General features: G+C 44.0%; 1 protein-coding gene and 1 long non-coding RNA gene across 8 annotated transcripts in view; one reads left to right on the top strand and one right to left on the bottom strand.

The window, feature by feature from the left end:
- The window catches only part of RPS24 (ribosomal protein S24), a 450,090-nt gene that overhangs the window by 87,859 nt on the left and 339,634 nt on the right, over positions 1-22,597 (top strand). The gene's annotated exons all lie outside the window — the stretch shown is intronic.
- On the bottom strand, positions 15,022-20,730 carry LOC145539740 (uncharacterized). The gene is made up of 2 exons (XR_014077923.1): positions 20,585-20,730; positions 15,022-15,521 (listed from the first exon to the last, which is right to left on the bottom strand). It is a non-coding gene; the product is annotated as an uncharacterized LOC145539740 (long non-coding RNA).

Here is a 22,597-nt window from a genome sequence, read left to right as displayed (position 1 = left end):
CCATTTTCTATTTGTACCAATATCTGTGAACCAAACTTGGGCTCCTTCTTCCTCTGTCACTTAGTTGTGAGGAACCTCTCATAGGACTATAGGTGTGAGTTGAGGGAGAGACATTGGTGCAAACATGTTTGGTGACATGGAGTATGGGACCCCTGTTTGTTCAGTTACTTCTATCCTTGGACCTGTTTGAACCTGATCCTGGATGTACCATGTCCAGTTTCTGATGGATTGCTGACATTCCCAGATCACAATGGGTTGTTTTGGTCTCATGGTTACCTGGTGTCCCATGATCAAATACTCTTGCTACTGCTTATTTACTCATAAAGGTTTGATGACATGATGTCACAAGTATAGTGACCAGTGATGTTCTGTGGAATATCTAGATGTTTCAGGCCCCCTTGGATATATGATGACAGAATGATGGAGAATGAACAGAGTCCTGTGAGAGTATGAAAAGAGAACTGTGGATGAATACTGCTGTTCATCCCTTGTGAATATGAACTGTTCTGGGTACTCCTTTCTGCTGGGTATGGGAAAGAAAGCATTTATCAGATCAAAAGCTGCCTATCATTTACCTGCAACTACACTAATTCACTCTAATTAAGATAACACATCAAGCTGAGAAGCTGCACATGGGGCTACTATTTGGTTAAGTTTGGAGTAGTTCACTGTAATCTGCCATGGCAGAGGCCAGACTGATGTATTAAATGGGAAATATGATAGGGACCATCTCCTCTGCACTTTTAAAGTCTTTGTGGATGACACTAATCTCTGCCATTCCTGAGGGAAGTAGTAATGTTTTTGATTTACCACTTTGGTCCAGGGATGGGGACAGCTTTAGAAACTTCCACTTGGTCCTTTGTACTAAATGAAATTTTACTCTACTTGTCAAGGAACCATTGCTAAGTAGATATAGTCCAATTATATACTTTGGAACTGATAAATGACCACTGATCCTGGGCCATGATTCCATATTTTATTTGACCGCCGTATGCTTCTACTATAATGAAGGAATCATGGTAGGTCTTTGGGTCTCAAGGTACCCATAGTAGCTTAGATTCTGTATCTAACATCCCTTAAAGAGTCTATAAATTCCATTTTCCCATTGTAATTCTCCTTTCCCTTGAATAAATGATAATAGTTCCAGTGGTGAATGACTTCCATGTGTTATTTACTATAAAGTTGCAAGATCGTCTTATGGGAACTAGTTAATGGGTTCTGGGTTTAAGAACTGGCTCAAGTCTAGAAACTGGGCAAAGAACTATAAACCTCCACTGGAGTATCTAATCTTGGCATTGGACTCATCCGTTCATCTCATTCATTTCTATATTAATACCCTTAGCTATTGGGAACCTTATGTTATTATTAAGCATCTCAATGCAACAGAAATCAGCACATTTTTTTCTATAAAGGCCAGAGGGCACATGGTTTAGGATTTAAGGGCCATATGTCCTCCATTGCTGGTCAAATAGTAGTCTCACTTGAGTCTTTGGATCCCTTTCCCTACAGCCTGTGACAGCAGCTTCCGAGAGCCATACTAGCAGCACATCAGAACCGCCCTCTAGGTTTCTTTGCCAGGGAGTTAAATCCTGTGATCTAGGAGTGCCTCCCTGTCAATAAACTTTTAAATCCAGCTTTATATTCTGCTTTCTTCCTTCAGCATCCTCTTCCAGATATACTCTTCAGGTTTGTGCTGGTTTGTATTAGCTGGGTCTTACGACTGCTTTGGTATTTAATATCTCTCTTTCTCTGAGTGGGCTGAGCACTTGGCCAGTGAGCCATGCTGCAGTTTGGTTCTATCCATGGCTCTGGTGGCCAGGAAAGGAGGTGGGGGCACATCCTGAGGAGGTTTAACATTGTCCTCTGAGCCACAAACCTCATCTGAGTCTGTAAAGACTTAAAGCGGGGGACAGGGGGATGTACAATCAAAAAGTGGGAAAAAGACCTAAAAAGACATTTCTCCAAAGAAGACATACAGATGGCTAACAAGCATGTGAAAAGGTGCTCAGCATCACTCATTATTAGAGAAATTCAAATCGAAACTAAAATGAGATACTACCTCACACCAGTCAGAATAGCTATCATTAAAAAGTCTACAAACAGTAAATGCTAGAGAGGGTGTGGAGAAAAGGGAACACTCTTGCATTGCCGGTGGGAATGTAAACTGATACAGCCACTATGGAAGATGGTATGGAGATTCCTTAAGAAGCTGGGAATAAAACCACCATATGACCCAGCAATCCCACTCCTAGCCATATACCCTGAGGAAACCAAAATTGAAAGAGACACATGTACCCCAGTGTTCATTGCAGCACCATTTACAATAGCTAGACCATGGAAGCAACCTAGATGTCCACTGACAGATGAATGGATAAAGAAGCTGTGGTACATATACATGTTGGAATACTACTCAGCCATAAAAAGGAACACATTTGAGTCAGCTCTAATGAGGTGGACAAACCTAGAGCCTGTTATACAGAGTGAAGTAAGTCAGAAAGAGAAATATAAACATCATATACTGATGCATATATATGGAATCTAAAAATATGGTACTGATGAATTTATTTTCAGGACAGCAATGGAGAAACAGACATAGAGAATAGACTTATGAACATGGGGGGATGGAAGGAGGGAGAAGGGGAAATGTATGGAGAGAGTAACATGGAAATTTACAATACCACATGTAAAATAGATAGCCAATAGGAATTTGCTGTGTGACTCAGGGAGCTTAAACAGGGGCTCTGTGACAGGCTGAGGGGAGGATGGGGAGGGAGATAGGAGGGAGGTTTGGGAGGGAGGAGAAATGGGTGTACCTATGGCTGATTCTTGCTGATGTATGACAGAAAACCACACAATTCTGTAAAGCAATTATCCTTCAATTAAAAAAAAATAGCATGGAGTGTAGGCCTTTTCAGTACACTCAATGTTTAGGGGAGATCAGGAGTCAAGGGATTCAAGTGTATCTACTTACATGTCTCCACCCCCAATTTCAGGGTCCTATTTCTTCCTTTCAGGGCTCTTACTTGGTGTATGAGAACTGCTGGGCCTGAGAAGGCAACCTTCTCCAAGTTCTGCTACTCTTACAATTGTGTCCTGGATCTAGCCCCAGGTCTATCGTCTAACCGCGGGAGGTGGGGGTCTCTAACCCTGTAAATGCCATTGAAGAAGTTGTCTGCATCTTGTAATTGCTTTAAATTAATGATTGATTGTCCCAAACTTGCTATTTTCTCTTCAAAGCGTTGAGTGTTCTGCAGCAGCTACCAATTTGATGGCCCTTATACTTACCCTTTAGACTTCCCTGGTGGCTCAGAGGTTAAAGCGTCTGCCTCCAATGCGGGAGACCTGGGTTCGATCCCTGGGTCGGGAAGATCCCCTGGAGAAGGAAATGGCAAACCACTCCAGTATTCTTGCCTGGAGAATCCCATGGACGGAGGAGCCTGGTAGGTTACAGTCCATGGGGTCGCAAAGAGTCGGACACAACTGAGCGACTTCCCTATACTTACCCTTTCTCCTTTTGTTGCTGTTGTTCAGTCACTAAAGTCTGTCTGACTCTTTTGCAGCCCCCTGGACTGTAGCTCACCAGGCTCCTCTGTCCATGGGATTTCCCAGGCAAGAATACTGGAGTGGGTTGCCATTTCCTTCTCCATCCTTTCTCCTGCATCACTCAGTCTCCAGAGATGTTGCATGAGTCTGTGCTTCCTCCTCTACCTGCATCCCATCCCAGTCACCACAGGTGAAAATCAGCAAGTGCATGGCCACCTCACGCTCTGGACTCCTGGTTCTTACCTGCCTCCTGGCCCTGAGTGAGGCACCCCAGAATCCCATCCGTAGATCTGCTTCCTAGGTCTATCCCTGGTACCACTTATCTTTAGCTGGTTTCCCAGAGCCTGAGAAGGGATTCAGGTTTCTGTGATTCATTCAGGGGGTGCTCTTCAGTACAGCCTGGGGTGGGGTGGGGAGTAAGGCTAGGAAAGGAGAAGAAACTGAGCAGGAATGTGCTTGTGACTAGTCTACCTTCAGCCTGACCCGTGGTGGTGGGGCTCTGCAGCAGGAATCATCTGCTCTTGGAGCAAGGGGGCTAGACTTTTGTATCCCTGTATCAATTAGTCATTGGCTGTTGGTGTCCCTGGGATGGAGCTGTAACCTCCTTGGCAACGTGATGTGGTTTAGCCCAGTCTCTGGAAGAGGGGCAGCTGTGAATTGTCATCAGTCAGTCAGCAGAGTGGCTGGGGGTGGGTGGGTGGACCTGCTGAGCAGGAACCTTGGCATCTTCCTGAGAGGCTGGAATATTCTGGAAGAGGAGGAATTTCAGCAGGGCTGGGGCCTACAGAGCAAGGCATCCAGGTAGCTGCAGCCTTTGGATCAGAATGGTTGGCAGTGGAGGTTGATATCCAAAATGGTTGAATAAGCAACCTTATTGAGATATAATTGACATACAATAAACCACATGTACAGGATATAATTTAACATGTCTTCAGTTCAGTTCAGTCGCTCAGCCATGTCTGACTCTTTGCCACCCCATGGACTGCAGCATGATATATGTAAATATTCATGTTCAGTTCAGTCGCTCAGTCGTGTCCGACTCTTTGTGACCCCATGAATCGCAGCATGCCAGGCCTCCCTGTCCATCACCAACTCTCGGAGTCTACCCAAATCCATGCCCATCGAGTCAGTGATGCCATCCAACCATCTCATCCTCTGTCGTCCCCTTCTCCTCCTGCCCCCAATCATACCCAGCATTAGGGTCTTTTCCAATGAGTCAACTCTTCACATGAGGTGGCCAAAGTATTGGAGTTTCAGCTTCAACATCAGTCCTTCCAATGAACACCCAGGACTCATCTCCTTTAGGATGAATTGATTGGATCTCCTTGAAGTCCAAGGGACTCTCAAGCGTCTTCTCCAACACCACAGTTCAAAACCATCAATTCTGCGGTGCTCAGCTTTCTTCACAGTCCAACTCTCACATCCATACATGATTACTGGAAAAACCATAGCCTTGACTAGACAGACCTTTGTTGGCAAAGTAATGTCTCTGCTTTTAAATATGCTATCTAGGTTGGCCATAACCTTCCTTCCAAGGAGTAAGCATCTTTTAATTTCATGGCTGCAAGCACCATCTGCAGTGATTTTGGAGCCCCAAAAAATAAAGTCTGACACTGTTTCCACTGTTTCCCCATCTATTTCCCATAAAGTGAAGGGACCAGATGCCATGATCTTAGTTTTCTGAATGTTGAGCTTTAAGCCTACTTTTTCACTCTCCTCTTTCACTTTCATCAAGAGGCTCTTTAGTTCTTCTTCACTTTCTGCCATAAGGGTGGTGTCATCTGCATATCTGAGGTTATTGATATTTCTCCCGGCAATCTTGATTCCAGCTTGTGTTTCTTCCAGCCCAGCATTTCTCATGATGTACTCTGCATAGAAGTTAAATAAGCAGGGTGACAATATACAGCCTTGATGTACTCCTTTTCCTATTCTGAACGAGTCTGTTGTTCCATGTCCAGTTCTAACTGTTGCTTCCTGAGCTCCATACAGATTTCTCAAGAGGCAGGTTAGGTGGTCTGGTATTCCTATCTCTTGAAGAATTTTCCACAGTTTATTGTGATCCACACAGTCAAAGGCTTTTGCATAGTCAATAAAGCAGAAATAGATGTTTTTCTGGAACTCTCTTGCTTTTTCAATGATCCAGCGGATATTGTCAATTTGATCTCTGGTTCCTCTGCCTTTTCTAAAACCAGCTTGAACATCTGGAAGTTCACGGTTCATGTATTGCTGAAGCCTGGCTTGGAGAATTTTGAGCATTACTTTACTAGCATGTGAGATGAGTGCAATTGTGCGGTAATTTGAGCATTCTTTGGCATTGCCTTTCTTTGGGATTGGAATGAAAACTGACCTTTTCCAGTCCTGTGGCCACTGCTGAGTTTTCCAAATTTGCTGGCTTATCGAGTGCAGCACTTTCACAGCATCATCTTTCAGGATTTGAAATAGCTCAACTGGAATTCCATCACCTCCACTAGCTTTGTTCGTAATGATGCTTTCTAAGGCCTACTTGACTTCACATTCCAGGATGTCTGACTCTAGGTGAGTGATCACGCTATCGTGATTATCTGGGTCGTAAAGATCTTTTTTGTACAGTTCTTCTGTGTATTCTTGCCACCTCTTCTTAATATCTTCTGCTTCTGTTAGGTCCATACCATTTTTGTTCTTTATCGAGCCTATCTTTGCATGAAATGTTCCTTTGGTATCTCTAATTTTCTTGAAGAGATTTCTAGTCTTTCCCAATCTGTTGTTTTCCTCTATTTCTTTGCACTGATCGCTGAGGAAGGCTTTCTTACCTCTCCTTGCTATTCTTTGGAACTCTGCATTCAAATGGCAATATCTTTCCTTTTCTCCTTTGCTTTTTGCTTCTCTTCTCTTCCCAGCTATGTAAGGCCTCCTCAGACAGCCATTTTGCTTTTTTGCATTTCTTTTCTATGGTAATTGTCTTGATCCCTGTCTCCTGTACAATGTCACAAACCTCTGTCCATAGTTCATCAGGCACTCTGTCTATAAGATCTAGTCCCTTAAATCTGTTTGTCACTTCTACTGTATACTCATAAGGGATTTGATCTAGGTCATACCTGAATGGACTAGTGGTTTTCCCTACTTTCTTCAATTTAAGTCTGAATTTGGCAATAAGCAGTTCATGATGTGAGCCACAGTCTGCTCCTGGTCTTGTTTTTGCTGACTTTATAGAGCTTCTCCATCTTAGGCTGCAAAGAATATAATCAATCTGATTTCGGTGTTGACCATCTGGTGATGTCCACGTGTAGAGTCTTCTCTTGTGTTAATCATCACAATAATCAAGATTATGAACAAATTCATAATTTGAAAAACTCTCATTTTGTCCTTTGTAATCTCCCCTGCCCCCATTCTCATCATACCTTGCCCACCATCCGTCAAATCCTAGTCAACTACAAAGCTTTCTGTCACTATAGGTTAGTTTGCATTTTCTAGAATTTTGCATAAATGAAATCATACAAAAAAAAAGTATGTACTCATTTATTCTTGTTCTACTTCTTTCACTCAGCATTGTTATTATTATTATTTTTTCTTTTAAATTAGTTTATTTATCTATTTTTTAACTTTACAATTTTGTATTTGTTTTGCCATACATTGACATGAATCCACCATGGGTATACATGCGTTCCTCTTCCAGAAGCCCCTCCCACCTCCCTCCCCATCCCATCCCTCCGGGTCATCCTGGTGCACCAGCCCAGAGCACCCTGTATCATCCATTGAACCTGGACTGGTGATTTGTTTCACATATGATAATTTACATGCTTCAGTGCCATTCTCCCATATCATCCCACCCTCGCCCTCTCCCATAGAGTCCATAATACTGTTCTATATATATGTGTCTCTTTTGATGTCTTGCATACAGAGTTATCTTTACCGATTAACTAAATACCATATATATGTGCTAGTATACTGTATTGGTGTTTTTCTTTCTTATTTTATCAAAGTATGATTGATTTATAGCATTGTGTTAGTTTCAGGTGTACAGGAAAGTGATTCAGATATATATGTGTGTGTGTGTGTGTGTGTGTGTATCACAATAAACTGGAAAATTCTGAAGGAGATGGGAATACCAGACCACATGACCTGCCTCTTGAGAAACCTGTATGCAAGTCAGGAAGCAACAGTTAGAACTGGACATGGAACAACAGACTGGTTCAAATAGGAAAAGGAGTACGTCAAGGCTGTATACTGTCACCCTGCTTATTTAACTTCTATGCAGAGTACATCATGAGAAACGCTGGGCTGGAAGAAGCACAAGCTGGAATCAAGATTGCTGGGAGAAATATCAATAACCTCCGATATGCAGATGACACCACCCTTATGGCAGAAAGTGAAGAACTAAAAAGCCTCTTGATGAAAGTGAAAGAGGAGAGTGAAAAAGTAGGCTTAAAGCTCAGCATTCAGAAAGCTAAGATCATGGCATCTGGTCCCATCACTTCATGGCAAATAGATGGGGAAACAGTGGAGAAACAGTGTCAGACTTTATTTTGGGGGGCTCCAAAATCACTGCAGATGGTGCTTGCAGCCATGAAATTAAAAGATACTTACTCCTTGGAAGGAAAGTTATGACCAACCTAGATAGCATATTAAAAAGCAGAGACATTACTTTGCCAACAAAGGTCCGTCTAGTCAAGGCTATGGCTTTTCCAGTAATCATGTATGGATGTGAGAGTTGGACTGTGAAGAAAGCTGAGCGCCAAAGAATTGATGCTTTTGAACTGTGGTGTTGGAGAAGACTCTTGAGAGTCCCTTGGACTGCAAGGAGATCCAACCAGTCCATCCTAAAGGAGATGAGTCCTGGGTGTTCATTGGAAGGACTGATGTTGAAGCTGAAACTCCAACACTTTGGCCACTTCATGCGAAGAGTTGACTCATTGGAAAAGACCCTGATGCTGGGAAGGATTGGGGGCAGGAGGAGAAGGGGACGACAGAGGATGAGATGGCTGGATGGCATCACCGACTCGATGGACATGGGTTTGGGTAGACTCCGGGAGTTGGTGATGGACAGGGAGGCCTTGCATGCTGCGATTCATGGGGTCGCAAAGAGTCGGACACAACTGAACGACTGAACTGACCTGAACTGATATATATATATATATATATAAATTTTCAGATTCTTTTCCATTATAGTTTGTTATAAGATATTGAACATAGTTCCCCTTGCTATCCAGTAGGACCTTGTTGTTCATCTGTTTTATATGTAGTAGTGGATATCTGTTAATCTCATGGCCTTCCCAGATGACTCAGTGGTAAAGAATCTGCCTGCAATGCAGAAGACAGAGTTTCAATGCCTGGGTTGGGAAGATCCCCCGGAAAAGGAAATAGCAAGTCACTGTGGTGTTCTTGCCAGGGAAATCCTATGGACAGAGGAGTCTGGTGGGCTACAGTCCATGAGGTCACCAAGAGTCAGACACAACTTAGTGACTAAACAGCAATCTGTTAATTCCATACTCCTAATTTACCTCTCCCTCACTCTTTCTCCTTTGATAGACACAAGTTTGTTTTCTATGTCTATGAATCTGTTTCTGTTTTGTAAATAAATTCATTTGTATTAATCCTTTTAGATTCCACATACAAGTGATATCATGTGATCTTTGTCTTTGTCTTGAGTTACTTCACTTCCTATGATAATCTCTAGATCTATCCATGTTGCTGCAAATGGAGATATTTCATTTGTTTTATGGCTGAGTAATAGTCCATTGTATTTATATAACTGTGTCTCCTTTATCCATTTGATTTGTGTTTCTCTAATAATTAATGATGCTGTCAGCTTTATTATTTTGAGTTGTAGCCATGTTGTTGCACACATCATTCCTTGTTTTGTTGTGGCATGCTCATTCCTTTTTATTGCTGAGTAATATTCCGTTGTATGGATACACCACATTTTGTTTACCCATTCTCCTGCCAACAAACATTCGGGTGGTTTTCAGTTTTTGGCTATCACAGATAAAGTTGCTGTGAACATTTGTGTGCAAGTCTCTGTGTGGACATATGCTTCCTTTCCTCTTGGTTAAGTAGTTGTGAACTGATTGGATTATATGGTAAGTATATGTTTAACTTTGTAAGAAACTGCCAGACTATTTTCCAAAGTTATCAAGCCATTTTACCTTCCCACTAGCAATCTATTCAATTCCCCATATCCCTACTAGCATTTGGTGTGGTCAGCCTTTTTAATTCAGCCATTGTAATAAATGTTCTGAACATTTAAAAAATGTTTATTTTAAAAAAACATTTAAAAATGTTTTTAAAAACTTAAAAAAATGTTTTTATGTTTTTAAAAAGCATTGAAAAAGATGTTTTTTGTCTTATTCTTTTTTGACCACATCATGAAACATGCAGGATGTTAGTTCCCTGACCAGGGATCGACCCCTTGCCTCCTGAAATGGAAGCCCAGAGTCCTAACCACCGGACTTCCAGGGAAGTCCCCTGGATTTGTTTTGGAGGTAGAGCCTAGGGGCGTTTTAATGGATTGGATCTGATATGAAGAGGAAACAGTTATTTATTCAACAAATATTGAGTGCCTTCTCTCTTCAGGTGTTACTCTAGAGGCTGAGGGGATAGTAAAGAATAAAATAGATGTGATCTCTTTCCTCATGGAACTTACAGTCTATATCTCTTCTATGCCCATTTGAAGAAGACTGGGGTGGTGTGGGGCTCTAGTGGGGATGCGATGAGAAAATGAAGGAGGGGTAGGTGCAATTGATGAAGGAGGTGAAGACAGAAGGGAGGTGAAGAGAGAAGGTGAAGACAGGCTGTAAGCTTTAAAAATCAGTGGTCTGGTTGAAGAAGATGCAGTGATGTTCTGACTCCTGTTTACTATTAGTGTGACCTTGGCCAAGTCATGTCTTCTCTATGAGAAGCCTTAGTTTCTTCATCTGTAAAGTGGGAATAACAAATCCAAATACTTAGTGAACTTACTAAAGTCAGTGACATTGATTCATTCACTCATTGAGCTCTTTAGACAGGACCACAGTTTTGCAAGTGTTCCTAGGAGGGTCCTAGGAACCTCAAAGTCCACCTACTGTCCACCACCTCATCTCCACCCTCTCTGCCAACCCCTCAGAGGCAGATGCCAACTCGTGGGCCCCGAGCAGCTGAGGGAAGTGTGAAGCTAGTTTGCAGCTTTATTTTTAGAGCCGCCCCTGGAAGATGGCTCTGGTTGCCTCTCTGTGGGGAGCTGGAGTCAGACTATATTTAGGAGGCACAGCTGCGATGCTCTATCCCTCCTGCGTCTCTGGGCTTTAGTCATCATGGTGTTCGAGGGCACACATCACTCCGCCTAAGCTATCTTTGTTGTCTGTGGGTCCCCAGAAGTGGCAGGACCTCCTGACTCAACCTGTATCTCCAGCTCTCTGAGGTGTCGGTGGCAGCAGGGGACAGTCTTCCTCCCTCTGAGTCCAATGGTTTCAGTCTCATCACCACTCACAGATGAGATGTGGCTCCCCTCAGAGCCCTGTGTGTAACCATAGCAACTATGATGATCCACTTTTGATCAGTGTTTATGTTTGCTAAGTGCTTCCACAGCCATCACCCAGGGTGTTCTCCAGGTGGTTGTGGGGTGTGGCATCATTGTCACCATCGCTTCTGCTGAGTCACAAGCTCCTTTAGGGCAGGGCTCATGGCTCATCATTTCCATATTCCCCATGTGCATATTCACCTGGTGTAGACTGCATGAGCACACAGTAGGGGCCTAAGAGGTTCTGACTGAATTGAATTCCAATCAAATTCTGCAACTGGACATACTTCACAGATCAACTAGATCCTTGAACTCATAGCTGGGCTCTGCCATTTGCTAGCTGGCTCATAACAAACATCAGGCCTCAGTTTGTTCAACTTGTAATGTAGGAATAATCATAGGAATTATATCTCATAGGAGTTAAAAATCAGAGGAATACTCATAATGTAGGTATTGTCTACCCCCTGAGGTTGTTGTGAGGATCAAAAGCACTAGTGCAAATAAAGACCATGTGTGTTACACAGCCTGGTGCATAATGAATGCTAAAAAGGATTTATCCACAGGAGATTCTTGTTCTTTTCTCAGCAATCTTGTCCATTTCTGTTGGCAGGACCAGGGATCTACTGACATGTTACATCAGCCAACACTACGAAGAAAAAATGAATGGATATTCATTAAGCACCTGTCATGTGACATTCTTTCATTCATTCTCTCATTCTTTTATCCATTGAGAGTTGATATGACTCACTTGGGGGCATCAGAAAAAGGTGGAAGCTCTCCCACATCTTCCCCATCTCATGTCAACTCTGTCCTCTGACTGTAAAAAGGGGGACTTCTCTGCTTTACTAATAGAGAAGTCAGTCACTTCCCTTCAGCCTCTTTTTATTGTGAACTTGATGAATGTGACCTCCAGATGGACCAGGAAGTAAGAGGAATAAAAACATATGAAAAAGTCCCTCAAAGGACTGATGGGCTGTGAATATGCTCCTGTCTCCACCTGTCCCATAGCCCATCAGGACTGTGGGCTGAGGACTGGGTACTAGACAAGAGGGAGGGCTTTGGTAGCCTGGAAGGAGGATCTGCCTTGGATGGTTGCCAACTGAGGCAGGGAGATGGCCAGTGTGTGTTGGGAGCCTTAGATTCTTCCAGTGGGCAGACACCTGCAACTGACAGGGGTAGTAGGAGCTGGAGGCAGGGGTCTGGCCGCAGCAGCCCATTTCAGTGGCAGGTGTAGTCACTGGGTGATTTGGTTGGGCTAGAAGTAGAGAATGTCCAGGTGGCATGCAGCTGGGGACCAGTCCTGTCAGCCCCATGGCAGTAGGGATTGGGGTTGCTCTGAAGCTGGGAGTGGCTGGGTTGGCTTAGTTTGGAAGTGGCACCAACTAGACACTTTTTTGCCATAGACGAGGGCTTTGTTGACCTTTCGTCAAGGGCTGATGACATCGGCCCTGTGACTGGGTACACTGATGCCATGTTGGCTTTCTTACAGAGAATAATTTTATGGGAGACAGTCTGGCTTTACTCTAAGGAGATAAGGGAGTGACCTAGTTGACTCTGTAGGTTGGCGAGCAGGAGTGGGGGGTGTCCTTGCATGCGGCAGAGACTATGGTGATCACATCACTGATAGACTATTTTCTTCTCCAGAGCCATGTGACTACTCTGGCCATGGGCTGTCAACTGAAGTTGGGGGAATTCCTTCTGGGGTAGACATGGAAGATCTTACAGATGTCCCTCCCTCTGCTGCAGTGAGGGAGGAGGTTAAGACATTTAGGTGGTTCAGCTCTAACCTGGAGGAGACTGTTGGCCTCGATTCCAGAGTCACTGTGTGGAGCAGAGTTCTCCTGAGACTTAAGTTTGTTCTTTGTTGTTGTTCAGTTGCTAAGTTGTGTCAGACTGTTTGCAACCCCATTGTCTTCAGCATGCCAGGCTCCCCTGTCCTTTACTGTCTCCCAAATTTGCTCAGATTCATGTCCATAGAGTCAATGATGTGCTCTAACCATTACATCCTTTGCCGCCCCCTTGTACTTTTGCCTTCAATCTTTCCCAGCATTAGGGTCTTTTCCAATGAGTCTAGGAACAGCAGCAGCAAACCTTTGTTTTGTTAGGCCACAGCAACTTTGGAGTTGTTTCCACAGCAAAGTGAACACTCAGGATGATTGAATGTTGGTGGCAATGCTGTGGGAGGATACTGATGTTTCCTAGACTCAACCAAATATTTTTGGTCAAGTACCATTTATATTGTATTCTAGGGATAAACTCCTGCCCTGGAGCTCAGCTGCCTTACCAATCCTCTTGACTTCACTCAACAGACAGGGAAATCGGGGCCCAGAGAGGTGACAAGCATGAGTCCACATGACTGGTTTAGAGGCAGAGTCATATGTTACAAGTTCTGCCTTAATGTGTTGTCTGTAAATGGATGTATTTTTGCAAAGAGAACTTCATTTTCCTGTTGGCTTTATTCAGTCCTCTCAGAGGTGCTTCATCATCATTTTGATTAGGCTTAAGTGAAGTTTATAGAACCACAGCCAATGGAAGCTTCCTTACCCTTGTAGTCAAGCAGTTAATGTTAACAAACGAACCCTCAGATAGGGTGGGAGAACCCACTCTGAAGGGGACCCTGGGATGACTCCTTAAATGAAATAAGAACTCTTTGAGAAAGTGAATAACTGCTTTCTTACTGATGTTTGCAAACAAGAATTTTTGTATATTGGAGATAAAAAAAATAGTGATGCCCCATCTACTTGTGTGTACATATGTATGTTTGTAAGTTTGTGTGTGCTGACTCCAAGGCAAGAGAATGAACTTGCAGAGGTTACGTTTTTAATACATACCCAATGAATTGGGCTTTTTAATTAGGGGTGGCTCAGTGGTAAAGAATCTGCCTGCCAATGTAGGAGATGCAGGAGACTCTGGTTTGATCCCTGGGCCAGAAAAATCCTTTGGAGTAGGAAATGGCAACCCACTCCAGTATTCCTGCCTGGAGAATTCCATGGATAGAGGAGCCTGGTGGGCTACAGTCCATAAGGTCGCAAAGAGTCAGACATGACTGAGTGACTGAGCATGAACACCAACACAATAATTTTGTGAGAATGAAGAAAGTAGTGAAAAAAGCAGGAGTTTGTCTTTGAAAATGAAAAAATATTTAGTATTATCGAGGTCTTGAATTTTCCTCGATCCCAGGCCCCTAAATGTTCAGATTGTATCAAGAATGAATGTTCAGTTTTCAAAAAAATTGAAGTATAGTTGATTTACAAATTATCTTAGTTTTAAGTGTATAAAAAAAGAATGAATGTTCATTCATTTAAGGAACAGTTATTGTGCACCTACGGTATCCCAAGTCCTATGTTACTGGCACTGGGGCCTCTGAGGCAAGGCCCTGACATGACCTACAGGAGCCTGGAGCTTCCAGGCGCAGAGAAGAACAGAATGTGTTAAGTGCTTTATAAGAGTATTCTCCAAGGGGAGGAAAATTTCCCCACCTCAGGCTAGCAATCTGAGAGAGCCTCATGCAGGAGGAAGCATTCAAATTGACTCAGAGCAGAAAGAACAGGTAGAATTTTGATAGAAAATGCAGGGTAGGGGAGGCCATTCTTAACAAAGACACTAGCTGGGGCTCAGGCATGAATGTAGGGGTGAAACTAGACTAATGGACTTCCACAAGGAGAGTGAAATAAAAAAAACAATTGCAGAGTAACCTCTAATTAACCAGAAAATGCCAGTAACTGGAACCACTTATGGAAGGTTGTTCCGTTAATTAAGATTTTCCTGCATGTGTGCATAGCGTGTATGAGACTGCATAGTCACAGATACACACACACACACACACACCTGTTCAGTCCCAGACTCCCCTGAGTACCTTCCTTACGCAGCCAAAGGGTGGTGATTTTTGCACCCCTTCAAGGCCGGGGCCAGCCGAGGGTGGGGATGCTGCCTATTAGCCGGGAAGACACATTCTCGGCACGCCGCGCTGCGGCCCCACGGAGGCCCCATTCCGAGAGGATTGGAAATGTAATCACAACAGTTTTTATTAGCAAAAGAACAGCAGGAGCCCTTCTGCTGTCCATATGGACAGATCCCGATGGGTATTCATGAAGCAGTTTGCTGCGGGAATAGCCGTGCTTAAAACTCCTCGTCCAATTACCTTTGAACTTGCCTTTTTTGCTGCAGTGGCTGTTGCTGCTGCATGTGAAACATCTCACACACTTGCTTCTCTCCAGGAGGGATGGGTCTGTCTTACCCTGTTTGGTGTTCCTTTGCCCAGAGACTGGTGGGCCAGAGAAGACCCAGGAGTTTGGGACCTGGTCACCTCTCCTGGATGTCCTGGAGGTTGGTTCGATCTCATCTGTCCTGTGTTATACTGTCCAGTTGATTGGAGCCAACAGTAGCTTTTGGAGAAGCCCCTCAGGCCTGTTGGAACCTGGGACAAAGAGTGATTTTGCAGAGACATCTGGCGAGGGGTAAAGAGCTGCCAACCCAAGCGTTGCTTCCTGGCCTCCTCCACATGCTCCTGGGTAGAGGACAGTGGACACAGTGACAATACGGCTTAGGTGTTGGGGACATTTCTAGTTCCAAATTCCCTTTTCATTGTGCTAGTCATACACATCACATTACAGGTCCAGATTCTGGGAGAAGACACACAATTTCTATGTATGGAGGACAGGCATGTATAAATCTGAAATAGGATCACCATTAAAGCAGAAAGAAGGCCGTGCTTTAAGAAAGATGTAGGTGCCAGAGCTTGGACTTCATTGTCTGGAAGAGGACAAGGAGGAGGATTCAGCAGCTGGAAGTAGACACGTTTCTGAGTTTGTGAAGATCCATAACAGAAGGGGAGCCCAGCAAGGCAAACACAGTGTTATGGGTTGATGCCTTGTGGGCTGGGCGGGACTGCCCTGGACATTTGAGTCTGGGAGAGGTCAGAGTGCACATCTGTTGTTCTGCCTGCTGCACCGACCATCTTCTGGCAAAGGAACCTCCACTTTCCTTCAGGGCTCTTTTACTCTTCTGTTCCCTGGCAAGGTGGATTAACTGAGTTGGTTCTCATCCAGTGACTCAGGAGTGACATGGAACTTCAGAACTGATCCAGTAGTGTCACATGGATAGGTTCTAGAATGATCCTGAAGGTGTTAGTCGCTCAGTGGTGTCCTACTGTTTGTGACCCTGTGAACTTTAGCCCCTCAGGCTCCTCTGTCCATAGAATTCTCCAGGCAAGAGTACTGGGGTGGGTAGCCATTTCCTTCTCCAGGGAATCTTCTTGACCCAGGGATCAAACCCAGATCTCCTGCATTGCAGGCAGATTCTTTACCGTCTAAGCCACCAGGGAAGCAGAAAGATCCTACTTGAGTCAATAAGAGTCTGACTTGAAATTTTTGCTGGAACTCTTTGAGAGAGGTTTTTGAGCAGGGGAAATTAACCCTGGAGGTGTGGGTGGCACACAGCTGCCGTCTGGAAAGAACCTGCTGAGAGTGACTCCCCTGGTGCATAAAGCTACCGCATCTCTGCCCGCCCAGTGCCATGAACCCTCTTTTGTGCTTAAGCCAGTTCAAGAAGCCTCCAGGGGTGAAGACTGCCAGATTACCCTCTTCCACAAGACACTGGCACCCCTAGGTCTTTCCTTTCTGTTTTCAAATCTGTCATGGAAGGCCTCCCCTTTCTGGTCAGGGTGTGGCTTCCCAAGGTGTCTAGAGGAGAGTCAGTCATCTTCCCTGCATGCATGTCACATATGGCTATGTCAGATGGTCCTGAGTACAGTCCTGGCTCATAGTAGCAGCTTATTAAATCATGCTAATCTGACTGTACACATCTATGAGGCTTTTCCATTCCTCATCCCTAAAGGCAGAATCATCCTGGGGTTCAGTTTAGAGTGTGGGCCTTAGAATTGGACAGACCTGGATGCTTGTTCTGATTCTGCTACTTGCAAGCAATGGCTGAGGCAAGTTATTCAACCTCTCTAGGTCTCGATTCATTTGGAAAATGGGTGTAATTATACTCCTCGCTTACTGGATGTTTTAAGGACTGAATGAAAAGATTATGGAGAGCAAAGTTTAGCACAAAGCATAGCTTATCCTATGTAGTAGCTATTATTGTTTCTACAGAACTCTCTAAACTGCCTTTAAAGCTACTGAAGCAATGCCTAGCAATTGTTATTCCTTTGGATTTCCCAGTGCACACGCCCATTTACTTTTCTTTCTATCGTTTCCCCTTGGTGTCTACTGAGGGCTCATTTTTTTCTGTTCTGGACTCCATGGTTACCCAGATGTAGAAGCTGACAGCCTGGGAGCTCCTCAGGGCCAGAAACCACACCAAACAACCAGGAAAGACCAGAGCAGAAGAGAGAGTGTTCTAGTGGAGGAACAAGAAGAAATGCCCTGTGCCCAGAGGGAGGGGACAGGCTATGGAGAGCTCTTCTGTCCATGACCTTTGACCCTGGGATGCTTTGTTTGAAGCACAAAACCACCCTTGTTCTGTCTTGGAGACTGGGAGAGCATTCCTTCAATGCAGTCAGTCTTCCTGAGTTCTTGCTTTGTTCGGAGCTGTGGCACCAACTCCACCTCAGTCTCTTTCCTGTTTGTTTTCTTGTCAAATGGTTCAAGGACAAGGAGGAGGAGGGCAGTAGCATAGAAATTGTAGAAACTGGCAAGCTGATTCTTCAATTCATATGGAAATGAAAAGGACTTAGAATAACCAAACAATTTTGAAAATGAAGGAAGTTGGAGGAACTAACACTGCCTGATTTTAAGGCATATTATTAAGCTATAGTAATCAAGACAGTGTGCTATTGGCATCAAGACTGACAAATAGATCAATGGAATGGAATTGGAAGTGCATAAGTAGTCCTACATATATGTGGACAACTGATTTGTGACAAAAGTGCAAAGACAATTTACTCAGAGAAAGAATAGCCTTTTTCTTTTTTAAACAAGTGGTGCTGGTACAATTGGATGTGCTGTGCTTAGTCACTCAGTCATATCCAACTCTTTGCGACCCCATGGACTGTAGCCCGCCAGGCTGCTCTGTCCATGGGGATTCTCCAGGCAAGAATACTGGAGTGGGTTGCCATGTCCTCCTCCAGGGGATTTCCCAACCCAGGGATTGAACCCAGGTCTCCAACATTGCAGGCAAATTCTTTACCATCTGAGCCACCAGGGAAGTCAAATAATAATGGAGTGGATAGTCTATCCCTTCTCCAGGGGATCTTCTCAACCTAGGAATCAAACCTGGGTCTCTTGCATTGGAGGTGGATTCTTTACTAGCTGAGCTACCAGGAAAGCCTGGTACAATTGGATATCCATAAAAAAATGAACTTTGACCCATAACTTGCACCATGTACAAAAAATTAGCTCAAAATGGATGATAAATATAAAACCTAAAACTATAGGCTTTCTAGAAGAAAACAGAAGTCTTTGTAATCTCTGTTTAGGCAGAGTTCTTCAATATGACACTGAAAGCACAATTCATGAAAGAAAAACAGTAATAAATTGTACTTAATCAAAATTAAAAACTTCTGCTCTTTGAGTGATACTGTCAAGAGAATTATAAAAGCAAGTCACAGACAGAGAAAATCAGTGCAAATAATGTATCTTATGAAGGACTTGTGTCTATAACATACAAAGAACTTTCAATAATAATGAGACAAACCAAATAAAAATAGACGAAAGATTTAAGTAGACATTTCACTGAATAAGATATGCAAATGGGTAATAAGCACATGAAAAGATGCTCAACATCATTAGTCATTAGGAAATGCAAATTAAAACCACAATGAAGTATTATTACACACTTTTAGAGTGGCTAAAATGAAAAAGATTGACCACACCAAGTGTTGGTGATGTGAGGGACCTGAAACTCATATGCTGCTGGTAGGAAGTAAAATGCTACAACATTTTGGAAAACAGCTTGATGGTTTCTTATAAAGTTGAATGGACGCTTACTATGTGGTCCAGTCAGTCCACAGCTAGCTATTTACCCAAGAGAAAAGAAAGCACGTGTCCACAAAAAGACTTGTATACAGTTGCTCATAGCAGTTTTGTTTGTAATAGCCCCAGTCTGAAAACAACCCAATATCCTTTAGCAGACTAACAGGTGTATCATGAGGGGTGTGTCCATACAATGGAATACTACTCAGTAATAAAAGGGAATGAACTATTAAAAAATATATATTTATTAATTTGACTGCTCCAAGTCTTAGTTGTGGTATGTGGGATCTAGATCCCTGACTAGGAATCAAGCTCAGGCCCCCTGCATTGGGAGTACAGAGTCTTAGCCACTGGACTGCCAAGGGAGTCCCAGGAACAAACTGTTGATACATGCTGTGACATGGATGAGTTTCAAAATAGGCTGAGTGGAAGAAGTCAGGAAAAAAGTGTAATACTATATGATTTCATTTAAATAAAATTCTAAAAATGCAAATGAATTGATAGTGAGAGAAAGCAGATTGGTAGTGCGGGGGGATGAGGACAGGGGCCAGTGGAGAGAGGCAGAAGGAAATTTCTGGAGGGGATGAATATGTTCATTATCTGAATTTCAGTGATCATTTCCTGGTGTCTACACACGTCAAAACTGATTAGAATTTAATTATGTGCAGTTTATTGTATGTCAATATATGGTCCACACGGAGAAGGCAATGGTAGCCTACTCCAGTACTCTTGCCTGGAGAATCCCATGGACGGAGGAGCCTGGTGGGCTACAGTCCATGGGGTCGCGAAGAGTCGGACACGACTGATGCAACTTAGCAGCAGCATATGGTCCACAGTGTCGCAAAGAGTCGGATACGACTGAAGCAACTTAGGGTGTGTGCACACGCACACATCTTAATAATGCTGTTTTAAAAAGAGAAGGAAGACTTCCCTGATGGTACAGTGGTTAAGAATCCACCTATCAATGTAGGGGACACGGGTTCAATCTCTGGTATAGGAGGATTCCACATGCATTGGAACAACTAAGCCTGTGGGCCACAGTAGTCCACGCACTAGAGGCAGCTAGGGTAGCTGCAGCTACCAAGCCTACAAGCTGCTACTACTGAGGCCCACACACCTAGAGTCTGGGCTCTGCAACAACAGATGTCACTGCAATGAGAAGCCCACAAACGGCAACCAGAGAGCAGTCCCTGCTCTCTGCAACTAGAGAAAGTACGCATGCAGCAACAAAGACCCAGAACAATCAAAAAAAAAAAGAAGAAGAAGAAAGGGAGAATAGCACTCTACCAGCATTCCCTAGATCAGGTAAAGCAGCCTGAGAAAGCTGCTGTCCTGTCCAGGCAACAGGGAAGAGATAGACAGGGATACTAGTTCCAATGTCTCCCTATTTTGCATTTGCCTACTTTTCCTTCACTGTCCCCTAGGCAGGTCGTGCCTTCCCAATCCACTTCACCTATTTAGAATCTATTTGTCCTTCTACAGCTAGAGGAGAAATTGTCTCCTCCATGAAGCCTTCCAAGACGACAACAAACTTGGGGTTTTTTTCATCTTGTATACTCATGCAGCATCTGTTTTATATATTACCACTCAGATCATTGATTGTGTTTCTTGCGATGAGAAAACAAATAAGAAAGGTTCAGTTCAGCATCAGTACCTGCTCTCTCAGGCTCTGTTCATACTTGACAAGGCTTCTACCATTCTTGTCCTGGCAGTTTTTTCACCTCCCCTCAGATAAGAAGTGGGTGTGTACATGCTAGTATCTCTTTGTGCTGTGCTATGCTTAGTTGCTTAGTTGTGTCTGACTCTTTGTGACCTCATGGACTGTAGCCCTCCAGTCTCCTCTGTCCATAGGATTCTCCAGGCAAGAATACTGGAGTGGGTTGCCACGCCCTCCCTCAGAGGATCTTCCCAACCCAGGGATCGAACCCAGGTCTCCCATATTGCAGGTGGATTCTTTACCATCTGAGTCACTAGGGAAGCCGCCCTCCCCCACCAGCAACTCCAGCTACTCAAGGGCAATGCCCACGAAAGCTTCCTCCTCTCCCGCATACACAATCACAACATACTCTTGGCTCTCTCCAAATCTTGAATCAAGCTTCTCCTCAATAGCCAGGACCCTAGTCCCAGGCATACCATTGCTTTCCTGGATCACTGGAATAGCCTTGTCCCTGGGTTTCCCATGTCAACCCTTCCCATCATCCCCACCAGGTCTATTTTTAAAAAAATTTTTTTAATAAAAATTTTTAATTAAAAAAAATTTCTTTGGCTGCACAGCATGTTCCCTGACCAGGGATAGAACCTCCACCCCTTGCATTGAAATCACAGAGTCTTAACTGCTGGATTACCAAGGAAGCCCCCCCCCCAATGGTTCTATTCTCAATCCAGGGCCCAGACAGTCCGTCTGAAACCTACATCAGCATGGGTCACTTTTCTGCATAAAACTTTTATCTAAGTTCTAGTTGTGCTCGGATTAAAATCAAAACCCCTTGCATGGCTGATACAGCTGTAGCTGCTCTGGCCTTGCTCTGTGCCACGTACTAGCTCCCTTCCCACACTCTGTGCTCCCTGGACTGGCTTTCTTTCCATACCACGTGCACACCAGACTCTCTCATCACAGCCATCCCTCTCCTTGGGCCACCCTCCCTACTCAATCCTCCCCGACTACCTGTTGCAGGGGGTCCTTGCTTTTTAACTTCTCTCACAGAATCCAGTACTTTCTTAGAGTGTATTTCTATTTATAAGTGCGTTTTTATTTGTTTGGCTTACTAATGTGATGACTGTCCTCCACTTGGCTGGAGGTCTTGCAGGGAGCAAGCCTGCATTTTCCACTCTATGTGGTGTCCCCAGTACTGGGCTCTCAAGAAATATTCTTCGAATGACTGAACGACTGAACCTCAAGGGGAGCTTTGACGAGACTGGCTCTTTGCTGTATCCTTTGTCCAAGTGACCTTGGAGCATGAGGATATAATTTTCTATCTTACAATGTGCATTTCTGAAATCAGAGTGGCTCTTGTAATTGTCACATAAAGCACATGTTTTTCCTTCAGAAAACTGCTAATGTGGTGATTCACTCTTACAATTGTTGTTGAGTCACCAAGTCATGTCTGATTCTTTGTGATCCCATGGACTGTAGCATGCCTGGCTTCCCTGTCCTTCACTATCTCTGGAGTTTGCTCAGATTCATGCCCATTGAGTTGGTCATGCTATACATTATGTCTGAGAAGTGAAGTAATAGAAAACCTTTGTGTCACCCAATAGGTGACATGTCTAACAACAGAGAAGGGTATCTGGAAGCTTTCCTGTTGTCTCTCAGCTGTGACATGGGCTGTGTGACCTCACCTGTGCTGTGTTCATCAAATATTTAGCTTTTATACAGATGTGCAGCTTCTCCTTAGCTGAGAATGTAAGCTTCCTGAGGGCAGTCATGGTGTTTCATATTCACTGTTCAAGGACTCAGGTTGGGCACAGAAGGGAAGGGTAGGGGAGGAGAGAAAGGGAAGGGGAGGGGAGGAAGGGGTGTCTAGTGGCTCAGCTGTGAGGCCTCTTGAGCCACCCTGGCCTCTTAGGCAAGTCTTGTCTTGAGACCTCAGGAGTTCCTGGCTGGATCTCTGAGCTCTCACCTCAAGAACATCCTTGCTAGTAGGGCCCTCTCTGGCATGCTGTGCAA

Source organism: Giraffa tippelskirchi, chromosome 2 (assembly GCF_054371585.1).
Source record: "Giraffa tippelskirchi isolate mGirTip1 chromosome 2, T2T-mGirTip1v1.2.pri, whole genome shotgun sequence".
NCBI lineage: Eukaryota > Metazoa > Chordata > Mammalia > Artiodactyla > Giraffidae > Giraffa > Giraffa tippelskirchi.
This window is presented reverse-complemented; position numbering and strand designations above follow the sequence as displayed.